We start from the raw sequence: 20,633 nt of genomic DNA on the forward strand, positions 1-20,633 counted from the left end.
AGAAAACAATTTAGAAGTTCGTGAAAACAGGGACTGAATAAATTACCGGCAGAGGAAAGATGGAGAGTTTTTGAATTCTGATGACACGTTAATGAGAGAGAGAGAGAGAGGCCCACCACGGGCCATTGACCTGAAGTTAAAACCTCCTAAGAATAATATTGTGGTGTTTGATTCGAAAGAGGTAAGAGGAAGGTAAAGGCGAACGCAGAAGTTTATAGCGTTAAAAGAAAGATAATAAATAAATTAAAAAAATTAATAAGTCAATCAAAGTACAAACGTTACAATAGACCAGCTGAAAATATGAAACAAATGGCGCTGAAGATTTCTTTACCACAGAATTGTAAGACACTTTAATGTTGATCATGTTGATAATGGAGGAATCATAAGTTGAATACAATATTAAAGAACATAAGTAGTTTCGAAAAAATCTTAGAGTAACCCAAAGCAACAATCTTCAATCTTTATGACACTTTTAAACTTTACTTTTTTTTTTTTTTAATTTTGCCTGAGACTTTCAAGAACAAGGGGAACTCATATCTTCATTTCGTCCGACATTTTAAACATTGCAGGTTTAATCTCAGCAACGGAGATGAAAACTTTCTCTTGTCGAAACTTGGATATCAAATTACCTGACGTGGTACAACCCGAAATGAGCTGAATCTTAGAATATGTAAATACGCTTCTCCTCAGTCAAGAGGAGCGAGCCTTTTGGTTGGCAATTTTGCTCTCTTAATTATATAGAGATGTTCAGAACCATAATGAGATTTCAAGTAATTTCAGACGGTTATAGCCTCAACGAACTGTGGACAGAAACCTCAAATATGAAGTCTACGTCACAAATCATTATTTGTTAATATTTAGGACAAATAGTTTTAAAAATATTTGCTTATTATTCAGATTAAGTTTATTCATTACAGAACGACTATAATTACGCGAGAGAGAGAGAGAGAGAGAGAGAGAGAGAGAATTAGGAGGGTAAAGGAAATTTTAAATTCATTATTTTTCATAATTTTTTATCAGTTGGATACGCGAGAACATTAGCAACAGTTATTAAATATCAAATTCCAGTTCTTTCCTGGAGAGAAAACACTTATCAACGGCATTAATAAAACTTATCCAAAGACTGGAAGAGAAAAGAGAAAGAATGAAACTTGAAAAAGCCTATGACCAAATGATTTGTACTTATAAAACCTATTATCCTTTTGCAACAAGCAAGTTGGAACACTCCAAAGTTTTCATAAATCTTGCTGATAATCGAGGCTTGCGGCCTTGGAGATGGAACGCGACACTTGGAGACGTGAGACCTCCTGATAATTTGCATCCCTGAGAATTCATCGCGGAATTTATTATTGTCTTTCGTCTCCTGTATGAAGTTTCTCCCTTGCTCCGCAAAATGGATTTTTCCCTATAAGAGAGAGAGAGAAGAGAGAGAGAGAGAGAGAGAGCAGAGAGAGAGAGAGAGAGAGTAGTAATTCGTAACAGTTGTGATAGTTTTCTTGTAATTTTAAGGTGTATTTCTGATGTCAAGGTGTTGATTTCATTTCATATATATATGTATATATATATATATATATATATATATATATATATATATATATATATATATATATATATATATATATATATATATATATATATATACCGAGAGTAAATTTTAAGGTTGTCTTGTCCATTCTATACCCTCTCCTCCATCTCCCACCGCTTGCATTTCATTAAGCAGTATTTGAGAAGGGCAAATAGCCCCTGAATTCAACGACAATCTACAACAACCGGCTCTTGGTTTTGCTTATTCAATGTTGAGGTTTTAAAGCAGATTTTGCTTTATCATGCTTTCATTTGAAGTTTCCAACCCTATTTTGGTTATTCTCATTCATTTTCGAGTTTTTTTGTGGGGGGGTTTATTCTTAATTAATTTCAATGTTTACAAAACGATTTTTAGTTTGTTTATTAAATTTTTTTATATAATATCTACGTGTATCAAATCTATCAGGGACTATCCTTCTCTAAATTCAATGTTCATAAATATACATTTTGTATTCCCTATATTTTAAATTTCTGGGTTTCTAAACCTATCTTGTTTTATCATTAATTAATTTTTAGGTTTCCAAATGATAAGACCCTAACTTCAGGTTACTTTTACCTGATGTCCTTCGTTGACAAGTGAAACAACCCTATCAAGTACGATGCCTCACATTTCCCGAATGACCATAAGCACACAAAGGAAATGATTAATGAGCTAATGCCTCCACAGCTCTCTGCTTCTGAAGCAGTGGGGGCCAATTGACAGCATCTGCTGCCTGGCAAAGTGCCTCATCTGTTGAAGCACTGCAGGAAATGAGGGCAATTCTCTTCCATGACTGAGGTAGTTAAGCAATTGCCAGTAATACAACTGCCACAACAAGTGTCTTGCAGAATCCCGGGATGAATGATCTACTTCGGTGCATTTAAAGGCATCAGACGATTATTGCAGATGAATTACCAGCTGTAGAGAGGTGCTCACTTAAGGCTCTGTCGGTGCTATAAAAGAATATCAATATGTATTTAAGAATTGTTATGTGAGTCAGTCAGGACAGACAGGGATTGTCTTCAAAGTATAGGAGGCAATGGGGCTTATGCGATAATTCAATTATTTGTACGTTAATAAAAACTTACAGGTTTTACGGCTGACGCAGTTTATATACATACCATGTACTGTACATTGCACTCACGTTTTTGGTGCAATTTCTTTCCAGTAAAGCGTCGAACATTGGGCAATAGGGGGATTTGACTAAATCATCCTTCACTGTTCCAGATATGTATATATGAATATATTATATATGTATATATATATATATATATATATATATATATATATATATATATATATATATATATAATATATATATATATATATTAGGGCTTGTGCCTTGTATGATAAGGCGCCCTATGAGGTAATGTTAGACTAGCGATAAACTTACGCTAAGTCGGTTGGTATTGCACTTCCATCTTCAATGGAGTGTCTGGGGTTTTGTAGATCACTTACGAAGTCGGTATTATCTTTACGACGATGTGTTAAACTCATGGTTCGGTGAGGTTCTTGTAGAAAACACTAAGTATAAAAAAATTATATATTCTTGAAGTTTTACATGGTGAAGATCAGATATGATTGTACAAGTCTTCTATGACGATAGCTTGATCGCTTCTGCCAATGATGATGGCTAATCCTATTCCTCTACATGATAAAGCTTAGGTAAAGAGGTACAGGGTCTTCTAATGACGATAGCTAACTCTCTTCTGCCTGTCTACCATCTCTGTTACAAGTTATGAAGGAACAGACAGTAGTTCGAACATATGAACATACTATCAAATGACATAGTTTCATACAGAACACACAATCGAATGAGACACGCTACAGATCACGTAGGCCGTTTGAATAAAATAGGTCGGGGTAGTTGTATCCAAGCAGGGAGGTTGGACTAATGTTTATAAACAATTGAATGACTACAGGTGACGGCATGTTTATCTTAGCCTACATACTTATTGTATACGTCATCTTTAGCGTCTCTAGTCTGATCACATTCCTGCAAGCAATCTGGTTGACCTCTTTAGTTTTAGTCTTTTATATATATGGACTAACATTCCATATTTTTTGTTTTTATTATGTAAACACTTACATTAGCTCGGTCAGCCACCAAAACCAACTACTGAATATTACTCAAACTTGACTTGCATTTGACTTATAGGAGTGTGATACAGACACTATGTGAATATATATCATATATAAGTAAATAAAAATTCATTGTGTACATGAATTGATTCAAGTAATAAAATATAAAACAATGATAATTGGTAAATAATAGTGATCACATGATATATATAATGATACAGTTTTTCACTTCATCTCATCAAGATACTTATGCTACAGAAAATACTAATGTACTCTGATAATTGCATAGAATGAAGATTAACATGATAAAAATCATATTTTAACTGATAAAAATTTTCATATATGAATTGATAACATTATTAATGTTTATTCTGATTGATTCGTTGATTTTCATGCTAAATGTTATATATCTGATTCATTAATTCATATACTAACTCATAAATAACTGCAGATATTGTAGATAAAGGTAACAGATTGATTATAGCTACCTGATTTGTTTATACATATGTATATGGATTCATAATAATTATGAATATATGTGCAACTTTAAATAGATTCCTATTGCGTACACGCAAAGATATATTTAGATTCTGTTATTTATGATCATTTATATATAGATTCCTAGTGCGTACACGCAAAAAATATATTTCGATTCTGTTATTTATGATCATTTATATAAGAGATTCCTATTGCGTACACGCAAAAAAATATATTTCGATTCTGTTATTTATGATCATTTATAGATATAGGATACATATACTTTATATATAGGATACATGACCGAGGTTATACTACTTCACATTTAACTAGCTTTCGAACAACTTTTCGTCCATTACACAGTTCCAGACAACCACCTTTAGCCAATTGAAACGGCCTTTTTCAATGGTTAAAACAAGGGAAAATTTGCCTGGGCGGGGTCCAACGTTCTATTTTGCGCTCATACTTATTCTCTGCATCCTAAGCTACACGATTACGTTCGCGATGAATAGATCATCCCAGCACGAGTCCTTCGCCAGCAAAGTAGAGTTGAATATCCTTCGGGTCGTAATTGTCGGAAGTATGTCCCTTTTTGTAGTCGATTCCGACAGCCGCCGGAGCGTTCCGCATTAAAACGAGATTAACGACGAGATACGGTGTCGGTTCGAAGAAGTCCATGAAAGTCCTTTTCACATTGTAGGCGGTTGTACTTGACTGTAGTCGTCCGCTACGACGAACGATTTTTTGAAGTTGCGATGTGAAACTCTCGTACTGCAGGATACTGTAACCAGGTTCCATTAATCAGCCTGCAAGTGAAATTATACTTGTCACAAGGGCAAAGTAAATTCAGACGACATCCAAATACAGGGGAGGGGAGAGAGAGCCATTAACCAGACTTAACCCACATGAATTCACTGATATTTTGGAATTCAAAAGAGTCCGCTGTACAAACTTTTTATCCATGGCATTAACAATGAGTGAACCATATCCATGGTCTATGATGACTTGTAAAAATATCCATAATTATAATTTTCAAATAAATAGATATCATTACGAATCTCAAAGAAAATTCGATATTACTGGTAGTAAGTTACTAGACAAAGAAGTGGAAAACGGAGCTAATTGTAAGATTGCCAGGCACATAAGAGTCGAAGAGAATATTAATCATGATTCTATGTGCCCTAACAAAAGTTTCATATTCAATTTTCTCGTGCGCATCCTCTGAGGTTAACTTTTAAAACATTATTAATAGGTAGGAGATGCAACGAAAAAAACCCACTATGTAACTAATTTCTATATAAACTTTGGGTTTTTCCAAGAAAATTGTGGACATTTTTTCCCATGAATGTGATTACTGAATTGTAATAGGCTAATGTTGCAAGTAAATATTTCGTTATCCCACCGCTGCCACCAATATTAGGGCTTTGTGGCCTTGTATGATAAGGCGCCCACCCTATGAGGTAATGTTAGACTAGCGATAAACTTACGCTAAGTCGGTTGGTATTGCACTTCCATCTTCAATGGAGTGTCTGGGGTTTTGTAGATCACTTACGAAGTCGGTATTATCTTTACGACGAATGTGTTAAACTCATGGTTCGGTGATGGGTTCTTGTAGAAAACACTAAGTATAAAAAATTATATATTCTTGAAGTTTTACATGCTGAAGATCAGATATGATTGTACAAGTCTTCTATGATGATAGCTTGATCGCTTCTGCCAATGATGATGGCTAATCCTATTCCTCTACATGATAAAGCTTAGGTAAAGAGGTACAGGTCTTCTAATGACGATAGCTAACTCTCTTCTGCCTGTCTACCATCTCTGTTACAAGTTATGAAGGAACAGACAGTAGTTCGAACATATGAACATACTATCAGATGACATAGTTTCATACGAACACACAATCGAATGAGACACGCTACAGATCACGTAGGCCGTTTGAATAATAGGTCGGGGTAGTTGTCTCAAGCAGGGAGGTTGGACTAATGTTTATAAACAATTGAATGACTACAGGTGACGGCATGTTATCTTAGCCTACATACTTATTGTATACGTCATCTTTAGCGTCTCTAGTCTGATCACATTCCTGCAAGCAATCTGGTTGACCTCTTTAGTTTTAGACTTTTATATATATGGACTAACATTCCATATTTTTTATTATGTAAACACTTACATATATATATATATATATATATGACTGTCGAAAATGTTGTATATACTTTATATATATATAGACTATATATAGATATATATATCATAATATAGATATAATATATATATATATATTAATATATAAGATATATAGATATATATATATATATATAGATATTAGATAGATATAGATAGATAATATACTAGAGTAATATATAATAATAAGATATATATAATAGATTATATATTATTATATATATAACCCCAAAGACTGGACAAAGCCTGTGCATTTCCTATTTCAAACATATTTATATCATCTTTCCAGCTGAAGTATATTACAAAGATTAACTTCATAATATCCCGAATTTCGTCCCAGGAAGAACAAGTAGAAAACTAAAACTCGGTTCGTCATTATTTGAGAATAAAAAATCACAAGTGAGGGTTGATGAATACATCTGCTCCCTGTTCTTGGGAACACTTATTCAGGGTAGGGGAGGAGGTGCATTGTATTGAGAAAGAGAGGAGCTGAAAGAGTAAAAAGTTGGACAAAGCAGATAAAAACCTTTTTATTTATGCAACGTAATTCCCTTTTGAAACGCTAGAATCCATCTGACTTATTCGGGCAAACTCATTAGGACGAGCTATTTTTTACGCTGCATCACACAGGGAACTTGATGCTCTCCTTTGCTCCCAAATATAACAAATGACCAAGAATACAGAAGAGAAGACGAGGAGAGAGAGAGAGAGAGAGAGAGAGAGAGAGAGAGAGAGAGAGAGAGAAAATCCTAACCAGAAAATTGAAGAGAAATCTTTCTATTTTGGATTCAAATGTACCGTAGTCATAGAGGAAGGGAACAAAGGGAAAACTGTGAATGGAAGGAAAGAAGTAGTGAGTGAATCAAGCACCTTGAGAGGACGGGTCATTTAAAACCAATATATAAAGGGTTTTTATCTTTCCTCACTTGTTCAGTTAACCCATGAATGTCGAAGTGGCCAGTCTCTTCGGGGTTTTCCTGTAACCATTTTCTCTCCATTTTAAGTGTAATATATATATTATATATATATATATATATATATATATATATATATATATATATATATATATATATATATATATGTGTGTGTGTGTGTGTGTCGTGTGTGTGTGTGTGTGTGTGTTATGTGTGTAAGACTGTCGTACTAGCCCCCAACACATTACTTTACCAAAATACGACCGTCCCGGAGAGCTGGAAAAAATCGACTGAGAAAAAGTGACTAATTGTCAACTTAGCCGTTGTTGTTTCTACCACCTACGCAAATTAAAAAGTAGATGAGTCACTGACTCACGGACAGTGGAGACCGTGGCCACCGATAGACTGATACAGTGTGCGGTTGACCTTGTTATGTGTAACCGCATTTCCTGCCGTTGTCCGTTTATTTTGAAGCTTCTCATCTTAATTCTGGTAAGGATATTGTGCCTTTAACAATGTCAGAAGTTGATGAGAGACCGTGTACTTTAATCCAGGCTTAAAAACGATTATTATTGCTGTGCACCCCATGACCATCGAACGCATTGTTGCCAGGTTCCAAGAAGCATGGAGGCATCTGCGTTCCTTTTCACCCTTCCCTCCCATGGGAACCCTAGGAAAACCTACCCCCCCTCCCCCCCCCCCCACCCCCCCTCCCCCCCTCTACATCGCCATCATAGAACGTTCCCTAGACGAGGAACCTACTTCAGTTAATGTCTTAGTTTGAAACCCCTCAAGTGCTAGAGTATGCCTGTAGAAGAAGAAGAAAAAAGAAGAAGAAGAAGAAGACCTGCTCACAAGAAGAAAAGGATTAGGGTTTTTTGGTTTTAAACTGGATAAAGTTTGTGGTGTTTTAGGAGTTGAGGCCGAGAGCTGTAGAGGGGTGAGGGTCCTCGACTGAGTGATGGCAGCCGAAGAGAGTGTAGGAGATCCCAGTAGCAGGCGTTGGGGAACAAGTACGTAAGCACCCACCTACCCACAAATTACCCTCAGGATGTAGGACGGCTATGGTCCATAGTACATATCCTTTCGGGCACAGGAGCTTGGGGAGCTGGTTCTCCCTCCCTCAGGAAGAAAACTACGAACGAGAATAGTTTGTGACAAACACCTTTGAACGATGCACATGAGTTATCCTTCGAGAAAACGGGAACCTCTGTTTCCAGCAGGAAGGAACCAGGTGTCACACTGCCAAGTTTCGTGACCAACTGGTGAAATGATTGTGGAATGACACATACCGAGGATTGGCCCCGTAACTCTGCTGACCTGTCGTTGTCCAAATTAAGGGAGAAGGACACCAGGACATTGGCTAATTCGAAAAAGGAGAGAGCCAGGTCACTTGGGGCTCCCCTTGACCCCCAGAAACCTTCAGAAGTGGTGGATTCAGTCTCAAAGGAACTCTAGGACTACCACAAGCTTGAAGGAGGAACCCACCAAGGACGCGTTTGATGATTGGGTGAGTGGGGACCTAAGATTTTCTTGCATTGATTAAATTTTCCATTTATTTTATATATCGATGCTTGAGAGTTTGCTGCAAGATAATTCTCGTCGCGTCCTGTCAGTGGTCGAGTCACTTAGTAGGTAGGAAATCAGTTATCACTTAGCTTAATTAATGCTTCTTTATAAAATGACAAGGCTATGTGATAAAAATAGACACATATATATATTTAATGTGATTATTCATTAATATTATATATATATATATATATATATATATATATATATATATATATATATATATATATATATATATATATATATATATATGTAAGTGTTACATAATAATATGGAATGTTAGTCCATATATATAAAAGTCTAAAACTAAAGAGGTCAACCAGATTGCTTGCAGGAATGTGATCGACTAGAGACGCTAAAGATGACGTATACAATAAGTATGTAGGCTAAGATAACATGTCCGTCACCTGTAGTCATTCAATTGTTTATAAAACATTAGTCCAACCTCCCCCCTGCTTTGAGACAACTACCCGACCGCCTATTATTCAAACGGCCTACGTGATCTGTAGCGTGTCTCATTCGATTGTTGTGTTCGTATGAAACTATGTCATCTGATAGTATGTTCATATGTTCGAACTACTGTCTGTTCCCCTTCATAAACTTGTAACAGAGATGGTAGACAGGCAGAAGAGAGTTAGCTATCGTCATTAGAAGACCTGGTACCTCTTTACCTAAGCTTTATCATGTAGAGGAATAGGGATTAGCCATCATCATGGCAGAAGCGATCAAGCTATCGTCATAGAAAGACTTGTACAATCATATCTGATCTTAACCATGTAAAACTTCAAGATATAATAATTTTTTATACTTAGTGTTTTCTACAAAGAACCTCACCGAACCATGAGTTTAACACATCGTCGTAAAGATAATACCGACTTCGTAAGTGATCTACAAAACCCCAGACACTCCATTGAAGATGGAAGTGCAATACCAACCGACTTAGCGTATAGATTATCGCTAGTCTAACATTACCTCATAGGGCGCCTTATCATACAAGGCACAAGCCCTAATATATATATATATATATATATATATATATATATATATATATATATATATAATATTATATACATACATATATAAGTATAAAAAAACATACATGTAAAAAGAGTGGCAGAAGCCTAGTTTATTAATTTATATAGGCAGGAATACCGTAACTTTCTCCTTTAAATTTACCGCGTCCTCTTCCGCATGACGTCACAGCTCGTTGCTGCGGAAGAGTAAAAAGGAAAAGGGAAAAACAAAAAACAAATGTCCTCAACACCGGGGAGGCTGTGGGCTGGAAGGAAGGAAGCAAGTTCTTGAATTGAATGGGATGCTTTGTAAGCTAAACTGTACAGAGAGAGAGAGAAAGCTGTGTGTATGTAAGTAGCATTTTGGAGAGAGAGAGAGAGAGAGAGAGAATCTATAAAATGACAATAGAGAAAAGTGACATATCTCTCTCTCTCTCTTCTCTCTGCAAGTGCATGCGATGAGTGCATAGGCATCCACGGCTACCCTTCCGGGTCATAAACGCAGAAAGCAATCCTGCGATAAGGATAAGAAGCGAATGCAGATAAAGCCCTCGAAACAAAACAAAACCCAGCAAGCGGCAGGATCTTCCCCCGGGAATCCTACTTTGCCTCAGATGATGCGTAGGACTTCGGCTGTCACATTCGATATGATAAGACGTACTAAAAGCGGACGCGATATTATTACCATTATTATTATATTATTCCCGTCATATTGAGCGGAGAACGTAGCGCTACTCTCTGTTGTTGGTGGAAGGAATGGTTCATAAAGCTTCGAGTATTGGTTATTTTCGGACCATGCTTCGTTTATGTGCCAAAAAAAGTTCGCATTATCCGAAAGTTATCGTTTCTCAGGAGACAGCCAAGGCCCGGCTCGTAATGTTTGAGCAATGCGTGTCCTAAAATATATGCTTGGTAAGATGTTGCTGACAGCGTAGTGAAGAAATATGTTTTGTGATATTTTTGTGAGCACTCCCATGATTATTTGATTAATAGTTTCATGACAGATTCATACAGTAGTAATTAATGACACAGAAATGCAGGGGAACCGTGGCTGAGTATCTAGAATTAGGTTAGCACCAAGTTCCACATATTTTTCTTAACAAAAATAACGTCGACCTCTAAAATAATATCTAGATGAAATGATATAATAAGTAAAATTCCACAGGTATGGATATGATCAAGTCAGTATTTATCAAAATGCAAACGTGATATGGGAGCTTTCGAGCTTACAAAGTTTCGTCAATAGTTTTTTCTTTTTTAAGAAATGCCTGTGTTTTTATACAGTTTGCTGAATAGGACCGCGCTGTAAGTTCACGAAACCTCCCATTTTTAGTAGTTTTTGTATTATGATAAATACAGACTTGCTCATATACATTACTGTGGCTTTTTACTCATTATTCCTGGTCAGAGGATAGTGATGCACCGTAAATGGAAGCATATATATTCAAAGAGGATATAAAGTTTATACAGTGTCCAGTCGCTTGTATCGCGCTATCGTGCTGCACATAGACGCGCTTGAAATCAACACCAAAAATTTTATACAGAGGAAGATTCTAATCATCCTGGGCATCTGGATCCAGAGAAATCATCAAACAGATCCGCAGGGATTGTCTCCTCATCGCGTTATCAGACTTAAACCAGGCTTCACGAGGTCGTTATCGAGAGCTGCTTTCCTTCATATTAGCAGTATTTGCATTCTTGTTTTGTCGTTCAGTGGGTGTTGGATTTCTCTTGTTTGTTAGACCGCTGTTAGGAGTGGGGGTTTTGTGTGGTATCTGGCTAGGGGTATTTCCACGGACTGAATGTGTGGTAACATTCTAGGCTTTCCGTAACGGTTTATTGTAGTGGGCATCAGTGCCCCCTTGGCGTTGTGCACTATAGGCGTCACTAGAGGATGTTTGCAGAGTCCCTTCGGCCCCTACCTGGGCTCACTTTTTAGCCTGTTACTCAACCTCCATTCCTACTGTCTTGCTTTCTTCAGTCTTGGCGTCCAATGCCTTTAACTATTACTTCTCAGTGAAACTGCGGGGTGTCAAGGTCTGACCCTTTGCATGATGCAAAGGTCTGACCCCTTGCAAGTTGCCAAGGCCTGACTCTTTGCAAGGTGCCAAGGTCTGACCTTGGTTCCAAGGTCCTGAATCTCAATTGATGGACGGAGCTGTATTTTCTGCCGATCATATTTGGTTCCTCAGCTTCTCCCCTTTTTAATCACGAATCTAATAGCGAGAGCAATATAGAGGTAAATTTAAAGATATAAAATGAGACCCATTATGATATGACATTTTGATTCCGAATTAGAACTTTAATTAGAAACTTAATGGAAACAGTAGAGATGATTGCAATAAAACATTGTTGGTTTTACGAGCTACACAGATCATTGCATTAAGGGTGACCGGAAGTAAACATGACAATGGGTGGCTGCTCTCAGCACTAATTATATCAGATTGTCGGAAGAATACTTCTGTCCAGGACACTCTAAAGGATGGGACGCGATTCTTATAACATACTCTAACCTAAAGTGTTTCCTTGGTTCCATTTACACAGACTAGAATAATCAGGAGTTACCTCAAGTTTAGCAAGGGTAATTTACTCGGTTCAATTAATCTATGTAAAGCCTCTCTCTCTCTCTCTCTCTCTCTCTCTCTCTCTCTCTCTCTCTCTCTCTCTTTTGCATAAAAATATCCCGTAAACGTCAGTCAGGCGTGGTTTAGGAGTTAGTTTACGTTTGCAGTTTGTTTCTTGGAAAGCTCTATGCTTTCAGTAATTTACGTACGAATAACGTTGGATAAAATTCTTTGCCAAATTGCGACGAAAATATAAAGCTATTAAGAATAAGGTCTTCTTTATGTAGCAAATGATAGACTTTCATTATATATGAACTGTACCGCCAATAAGGGTTATTTGCATGTTTATTGATATTTTAGTGATTTACCAAGATATTGCCTGGATAATCTATCTAGGCATTTATACCTGTATATATATTCTGTTAATGTGTCATCGAGGTTTTATTTTAAAATATTCTATTTGTAATATTCCTTTATTTTATACCTTATATACTAAAGTCCTCTATATTTCCTTTATCTGTCTGATGTAGCAGACATTATTTAATATTATTTCTTTCGTCCATTTATCAGCCCTTTCCTTTCCCATTTCCTTGACGAATCTTTTTTATTAATTTATTATCCAGACTCCATTTTCTGTTCATTTATCACTTGGCTGATTGTGTAGACCAGTGTTTCTCGGTGGGTTTTTTCTGTCTTCAGATAGTGCTGCATTGATTATCTTGGCGAGAACTTTCCCAAGTTCTTTTTATTTTTTCCGTCCATTAAGTTAAGGGGTCGGTTGCCTAGATGCCTCCTCTTCAACTATCTCTGTCTGCCTCAGCTAAACTCTTCTTCTCTCTATCCTCACATTCTACCTCCTCACTCATCCTCGCCACATGTCCAAACCATCTGGGGCGCGACTCTCTCGTCTTATCAATAATCTTGCCTACTCCAGCATCTCTTAAATCTTTCTGTTTCACCTCAGCATCTCATCTCAGCTAGTTCCAGCATCTGGTTCTCATTCCCTCTGGGTGCCCAAGTTTCTTCTCTTCTTTCTCTCTTTCCTCTGTCTACCTGTCTATCAATAACAGAATTGCCCTAACACCTTCAGACATATTTTTCCTGAATCTCTTATTATTTTTTATCGGAACGTCGACCGCTTTCCACGTTTATTACATTTTGATGCTGATCAGTTTTCGGGCGAGATGTTTTCATTCATTCTTCCTTCCGGAATCTTGTTATGAAGGCATCGACCGGTATATTATGATGGGCGCTGAGGAGGAGGATGATCCAGACTCCAGCGGGAAAGAAGAAGAAGAAAGACGAAGAAGTTGGAGGAGGAGGAGAGGAGGAGAGGAAGCTCGCCTTGTCATAGAAAACTTAATGACAACTCGAGTGAGGTCAACTATTTTGTGGGAGAACCAAGCGAGGAATGCTGGACAATTTTTTGGACGATTTACCGCCTCTGGGTTAAGGACGCCATGGCCACCGGTACATTATTGCTCGTACCCGTAAAAGATCTTGGTTGATTCATCAGTCAGAGTTTGGTCTCTTGTGTTTTTGGGAGGAGGTTCAAACGAGTGGCCTTTGGTGAAAAGTTCAGCCTTTTGCGGTCTTATGCTGCCTATTGTATCTTTTTTCTATTGATTTCGTCTGCACTGTCATTTGACCTTTTCTTTTTGGGTGCGTTCCTGGAGACAAATATCCATGGTTGGTAAGGTCTTGTCTTGTCACCTAAATGATTACGAAGTTTATAGAGGATAAGATTTTAATTGGCCGGACAGTTCTCCCTTCAAGAAGGATGTGTGCACCTTGAGCCTCGAAATTTCAGGCCAAGATGCAATGCATTGCTGCCTAAAACAATCCACTTTGTCTCTTGTTAATTTATTTATATTATTATCTATTTATCAGTTATCTTATCAATTTACCTATTTATATTTTCTGATAACTGATCTCCACGTTTTACGTTTCCTGTTACATCTGTAACTTATCTCAAATGAAGGCCTTATTCTTTGGAGCTTGAATATCAAGTCAGCGGCCTCCGTAGGCTTGTTCCATATCGAATAGGGTTTATTTTCTAAATAATAATAATAATAAAATAATAATAATAATAATAATAATAATAATAATAATAATATAATAATAATAATAATAATAATTTTCTAAAGGGTCCACATTAATACAAAGCGTGTAAAAAGTCCGTGAATATATTTTGAAGACTTTTTTTCTGAATAAAGTCTTCAAAATTATACACCGGACTTTTTTACACTTTGTATTATTGTGTACCCTTTAGAACTTTATATATACTCTCGTGATAGAGAGGTTTTCCCTAATAATAATAATAATATAATAATAATAATAATAATAATAATAATAATATGTGGCGCCGTGGAGGAGTGGGGTTAGGTCGTCAATAGAATTAAGTCAAGTTAGCAACATTGGGGCTGGGGTAGGTCCAGCTATGGGTTAAATAGCAAAACTCAGCAATGATGGAAAGAAATGAAGGAATGAAGGAATAAACGACAACGACGTAAATGGAACCTCTGGCAACAGAGGAGCTTCGTCCGGCAACCAGTATTCAACCCAATTGAAAGGGAAGTACGGTCAGGTACTTGGAGGTCGTCATCCAGCAACTGATCACCACAACGACAGTAATCAACAGCCTGAGATGGAGCTACAGAGGCAAAAAGGAAGAAATGGACAAGAGAAGAAAATAAGGAAATATGGAGATGCTACATCAGAAGCAACCCGACGGAGAGAGGATATAGAAGAAGATTGGTCAACATCTGGAATGAGAGGAATACCACCCCCCAAACAGAGTAGAGGCTGGCAGACCAAGTAATGAACATAAAGAAAAAGAAACTGGGAAATGTCAACACGACAACGAATTACACGAAGACGAACTGAGAGACGATGCCACAGAAGACGACAGGGAGGATGAGGTATCAAAAACAACGGACACACGAAGAAACACCGACGAAGTAACAGAGAGGACAGAATGGGTAGAAAGATTAGACAATGGATGGAGCCAGATACAGAGAGAACAAAGAACCCCTCCATGAAAGCCTACAACACCAAGAAATTAAGGGAGGAAAAACAAGTGAGGTCAATGAAATAATGGGCATAATCACACCACCAGTATCACAGAAAACAAATAACTTGACATATGCAGGAGCAAGATTAGTAGCAGAACTGATGGGATTCGAGCACCAACACCACCAGCACAACCAACCCAACAGAAACCAAAACAGCAACCTCCTTGGAAAAGGCGCCTGGAAAAGCAAATCATGGTGATGAGATCTGACTTGAGTTAAACTGAAAGAGATGGCAGAAAAAAAAGGCTAAGAAGCAAGCAGAAGGGAGGAACTCAACGAGAAAAATACAAAGTACAAGAGGAGGGGACTAAACAACACAATAGAAGATGTAAAACAGAGGCTTAAGGCCAAAGCACACAAGATCCAACGGTACATGAACAGGAATAAGGATACCAACAGAACAAACTATTCGGAACCAACCAGAAAAGACTATACAGCCAACTAAGAGGGGAAGACAACCACCCAGAAATTCCTGAAGCCGAACCAAGTAAGAGACTATGGAGCAATCCGGTATCACACAACAAACATGCAACATGGCTCCAGGAAGTCAAGGAAGAAGAAACAGGGAGAATAAAACAAACGAAAGGAAGGAACATAAAGAAAAAGAACTGGCTCTCCCCAACAGAAAGAGAAGAACTGGAAAGGGAAATGTCACACGACAACGAATTACACGAAGACGAGTGGCTAAAGAGTACATTGGAAGAAGGACTAATAAAAGTAGACGAAGACCAACAAATATACAGAGACAGGAGAAAGACAGACAGAACAGAGGACTGGCACAACAAACCAATGCACGGACAATACTAAAGAACTAGCCAGCGATGACAATTGGCAATGGCTACAGAGGGGAGAGCTAAAGAAGGAAACTGAAGGAATGATAACAGCGGCACAAGATCAGGCCCTAAGAACCAGATATGTTCAAAGAACGATAGACGGAAATAACATCTCTCCCATATGTAGGAAGTGCAATACGAAAAATGAAACCATAAACCACATAGCTACCTTGCAGTGATAAGTGGTACGAGCACCAACCTGAAGGAGTGATAGAAACGATCAGGCAAAGATCCTCTGGGACTATGGTATCAGAACGGATAGGGTGGTGATACGTGCAAACAGACCAGACGTGACGTTGATTGACAAAGTCAAGAAGAAAGTATCACTCATTGATGTCGCAATACCATGGGACACCAGAGTTGAAGAGAAAGAGAGGGGAAAAAATGGATAAGTATCAAGATCTGAAAATAGAAATAAGAAGGATATGGGATATGCCAGTGGAAATCGTACCCATAATCATAGGAGCACTAGGCACGATCCCAGATCCCTGAAAAGGAATCTAGAAAAAACTAGAGGCTGAGTAGCTCCAGGACTCATGCAGAAGAGTGTGATCCTAGAAACGGCACACATAGTAAGAAAAGTGATGGACTCCTAAGGAGGCAGGATGCAACCCGGAACCCCACACTATAAATACCACCCAGTCGAATTGGTTGGAGGACTGTGATAGAGCATATAATCATAATAATAATAATAATAATAATAATAAATAATAATAATAATACTATAGTTTTTATTTCTTACCGAGCTTTAGAAATGAAGAACTGTGAAAAGCTGCGAACCTAAACTTGGCAATAATTCCCAAGAGACACCTGACCCTGGCTGATCGAAACTGCCAAGAAAACACAAAAGTTTCTGAGAGGAATCACCCCCTGTCAAAACATCAACAGACGGTTATTGGATATTAAACTTTGGAGAAAAATAAATAAGAAACCAATAAAGGAAAAAAATGTGTTTAGGTACGAACGCTCTTGTCTTCCACGAGCACAAAATCAGTGCTTGATGGAGAAAATTCTTACGCTTTCAAAAAAGTTATATAGAAGACTTGTTGGGATTTGCGAGTCAGGCCGTGAATATCTAGCTTATTCAATCATTGATTCTCTTTCCCCATTGGCTGATGATTTTATATTTTTTCGTTGTTTTTGTGTCAAAATATCATTTGTGTTCTAACGTTAACTACAGGATATATATATTTCTTATTTACTGGCGTGTGTGGTCTATCGTTTCAAAATTTATACTTCTATGGTTATTTGTGTGTTGTGCGTAAACAGGACACACAAGTCGAAGTCCTTTCTAAGTATATATATATATATATATATATATATATATATATATATATATATATATATATTATATATATATATATATATACACACACACACACACACACACACACACACATATAATATATATATACTATATATAGGTATTATATATATATATATATATATATATGTATAATATTGTATATATATATATAATATATAATATAATATTATATTATATATAAATATATATATATATATATATATATATGCATGTATGTATGTATGTATGTATATATATGTATATACATATACTATGTATATATGCATACATACATTTTTGTGTGTATGTATGAGTGTACGTATACGTGTGCGGATATATTTGAAGTAAACATCAGTGGAAGAACTCTCTCTCTCTCTCTCTCTCTCTCTCTCTCTCTCTCTCTCTCTTTCTTTCTTTTCCTTTCACGCGCAGAAATTCCAGCATTAATCTCCGCGGGAAGCCGTTGTCACAAGGTCCGATTCTCGGTGGCTTGTACCCATAGAGTGATGTGTTTTTGGTTCAACTTTTATGGCCTGGAAAGCATTCAGACTTGTACAGCTAGTTGGTTTGCAGTTCTAGAGAAAAAAAAGTCGAAAGAGCAGATAAAAATTGGAAATGTTCTCTAAGTAAATTTGTCTTGGGTGGTTTGTATTTATGGTTTATCTCTTATTTCTGTGGTAGATTGATTTTGAATAAGAATGAGGGGTAGATGCAATAATTTCATTTGTTGAAAGCAGAACTGCTCTCTAGAATTAAATGGAAGTAATTGTTCCTGTTCTCTACTACGAAGATTTTACTTTGGTGTTTTGTATTTATGCTTCACTAGTTTATACTTATATCTTACCTAATGAAATTAGGACAAATACAATCGATTTCAGAGATACATACAATTATTTCAGAGATAGGGAGTAAATACAATCATTTCAGAGATAGGGAGTAAATACAATCATTTCACTTAACGAAACGTAAACCGTTGTTTACAGTATGAAATATAAATGGGAATGTGTCTTGTAATAAGCATAATATATCCAAAGACGATTCAATTTTGACTGGCGAGAGCTCTGATATAAAAGGGGGAAAGGGCCTGTATTCTTTTCCATAGCCTTAATGGTGGAAACCCGTCATAATCATACAGAATTATACTGTAATCCTTAAATGACTGATTCAATAACAATTGGCCAATCAGCGGCAGAAACAAGCACAATTATTTTAAAAGGTTTCTTTAATATCGCTTTTAGTCTTATAACTGGAAGGAAATTATGAAGATTAATAAATCATACCGGCCATTATCCAGCGATGTAACATTAAGCTTGAAGAATCTCTCCTTCTTCTGGAAATCTTAAATAAATTAATTAATGTTAGGATAGCATGAATCTCTCTCTCTCTCTCTCTCTCTCTCTCTCTCTCTCTCTCTCTCTCTCTCTCTCTCTCTCTCTCTCTGGAAGTGTCCATGTAGAAGATGGATTTCTCTCTCTCTCTCTCTCTCAAGGAAATGTCCAGACTTGAATTGTAATTTCCGTCCCGAATATATTCCGATTAAATTATGATTGCTTTTAAGATCGGGTCAAATCTGAAACGTTTTTATTGAGATAAAGATAATATTTTCCCCACAACATTCGCCATAATCAGACGTAAACGTTCCAGGCAAATCCCACTATTGGGATGACCTTCGGTTTTTGATCAGGAATATGGAGTCTTCTTTATTTTTCTATTTTTATTTTCTATTTAAATCCTCATCATGGAATCTTCATCAAAGCCTTCCGCCGCTTCTTCTTCTTTGATGTTCTTCAATAAGCGAGGCCTCCTGAGTCGGCTGCATTAGGGCGAATAGAGTGTAATGGGTTTCGAATCTGGAGTCTTTTGGGGGTCGTAGGAGGAAGACTTTTCGTTCTCCCTAGATCACCATCCCTTCCAAAGGAAAGGGTTCGTGTGTTCGTGCGCCAATGCTGTGTATGTTTTTTACATTTGAATTTCTTCATATTCTTGCATTCAGATCCAAGGCTTTGTAGGGACAAGCGTGTTCGAGATGTGTCTAAGAATTCGAATAGTTAAGAGGACATTGTGGTTTTGATGATTATATATATATATATATATATATATATATATATATATATATATATATATATATATATATTTAGATATATATATAAGGACAAATGTCAATCTATCTCGGGAGGATGAAGTTGTACAGACGGAAGGTGTCATTCTCTCACACTCAGGGAGAGAAGTAATATATCTTATTCCCTTTCACTAGATAAAACTATTTTATTTGAAGACTACTGTCTCGTGTTTACACTTCTTAATAACATAAAAAGCATTAGCTAGCAGAAACCGAGAGAGAGAGAGAGACAGTTGTCCAACGATTTTCGATAATGTACTCAATTCGCGGAGAGTAAAAGGTAATTCTATTACATCTCGCTGAACACTTCTTGAGAACTGGGACGTGACCTGATTGAAGATTCCTCAGTATTGGCTCAGAGATTCCCGGTATTTCAAAAGAGGATTCGTTCAATGGGCTCCATTATGGGTTCTCTTCGCTTTTATTTTCTGTGAGGGAAAGTTTCGTTAAATCAAGAATCTTTATTTGTTTTATTTTTACTGTTTATGTTTCATGTTCTTTTTTTGCATTAGAGCTACTTCAAGTGTCTATATACTTGAAAGTATGAAATCGATAGGATTTTAAAAAATGCGGAGTAAAACTCTCATTTTTGTAGTTATGTGTCAGAGTGTCTGTTAGAAACATCCATTTTATTCCTTTCTTGTCATGTTATATTTATTGGAAAAGTAAACCCACATAGTATGTCTATTTGATTTGTCAATCGAAACCTTTCTGCTTTATATTTATTGTGGATTTTACTTTTCCGTTCTATTGACTCATGCGATTATGAGTTTCTTTGTATTATTATTATTATTATTATTATTATTATTATTATTATTATTATTATTATTATTATTATTATTATTATTATTATTATTATTATTATTTAGAGGAAGAACGCTATTCCTATGGATTAAGCCTACCACAGGCGCTATGATCTTTTGAAATCCAA

This window comes from Macrobrachium nipponense, chromosome 18 (genome assembly GCF_015104395.2).
Source record: "Macrobrachium nipponense isolate FS-2020 chromosome 18, ASM1510439v2, whole genome shotgun sequence".
NCBI lineage: Eukaryota > Metazoa > Arthropoda > Malacostraca > Decapoda > Palaemonidae > Macrobrachium > Macrobrachium nipponense.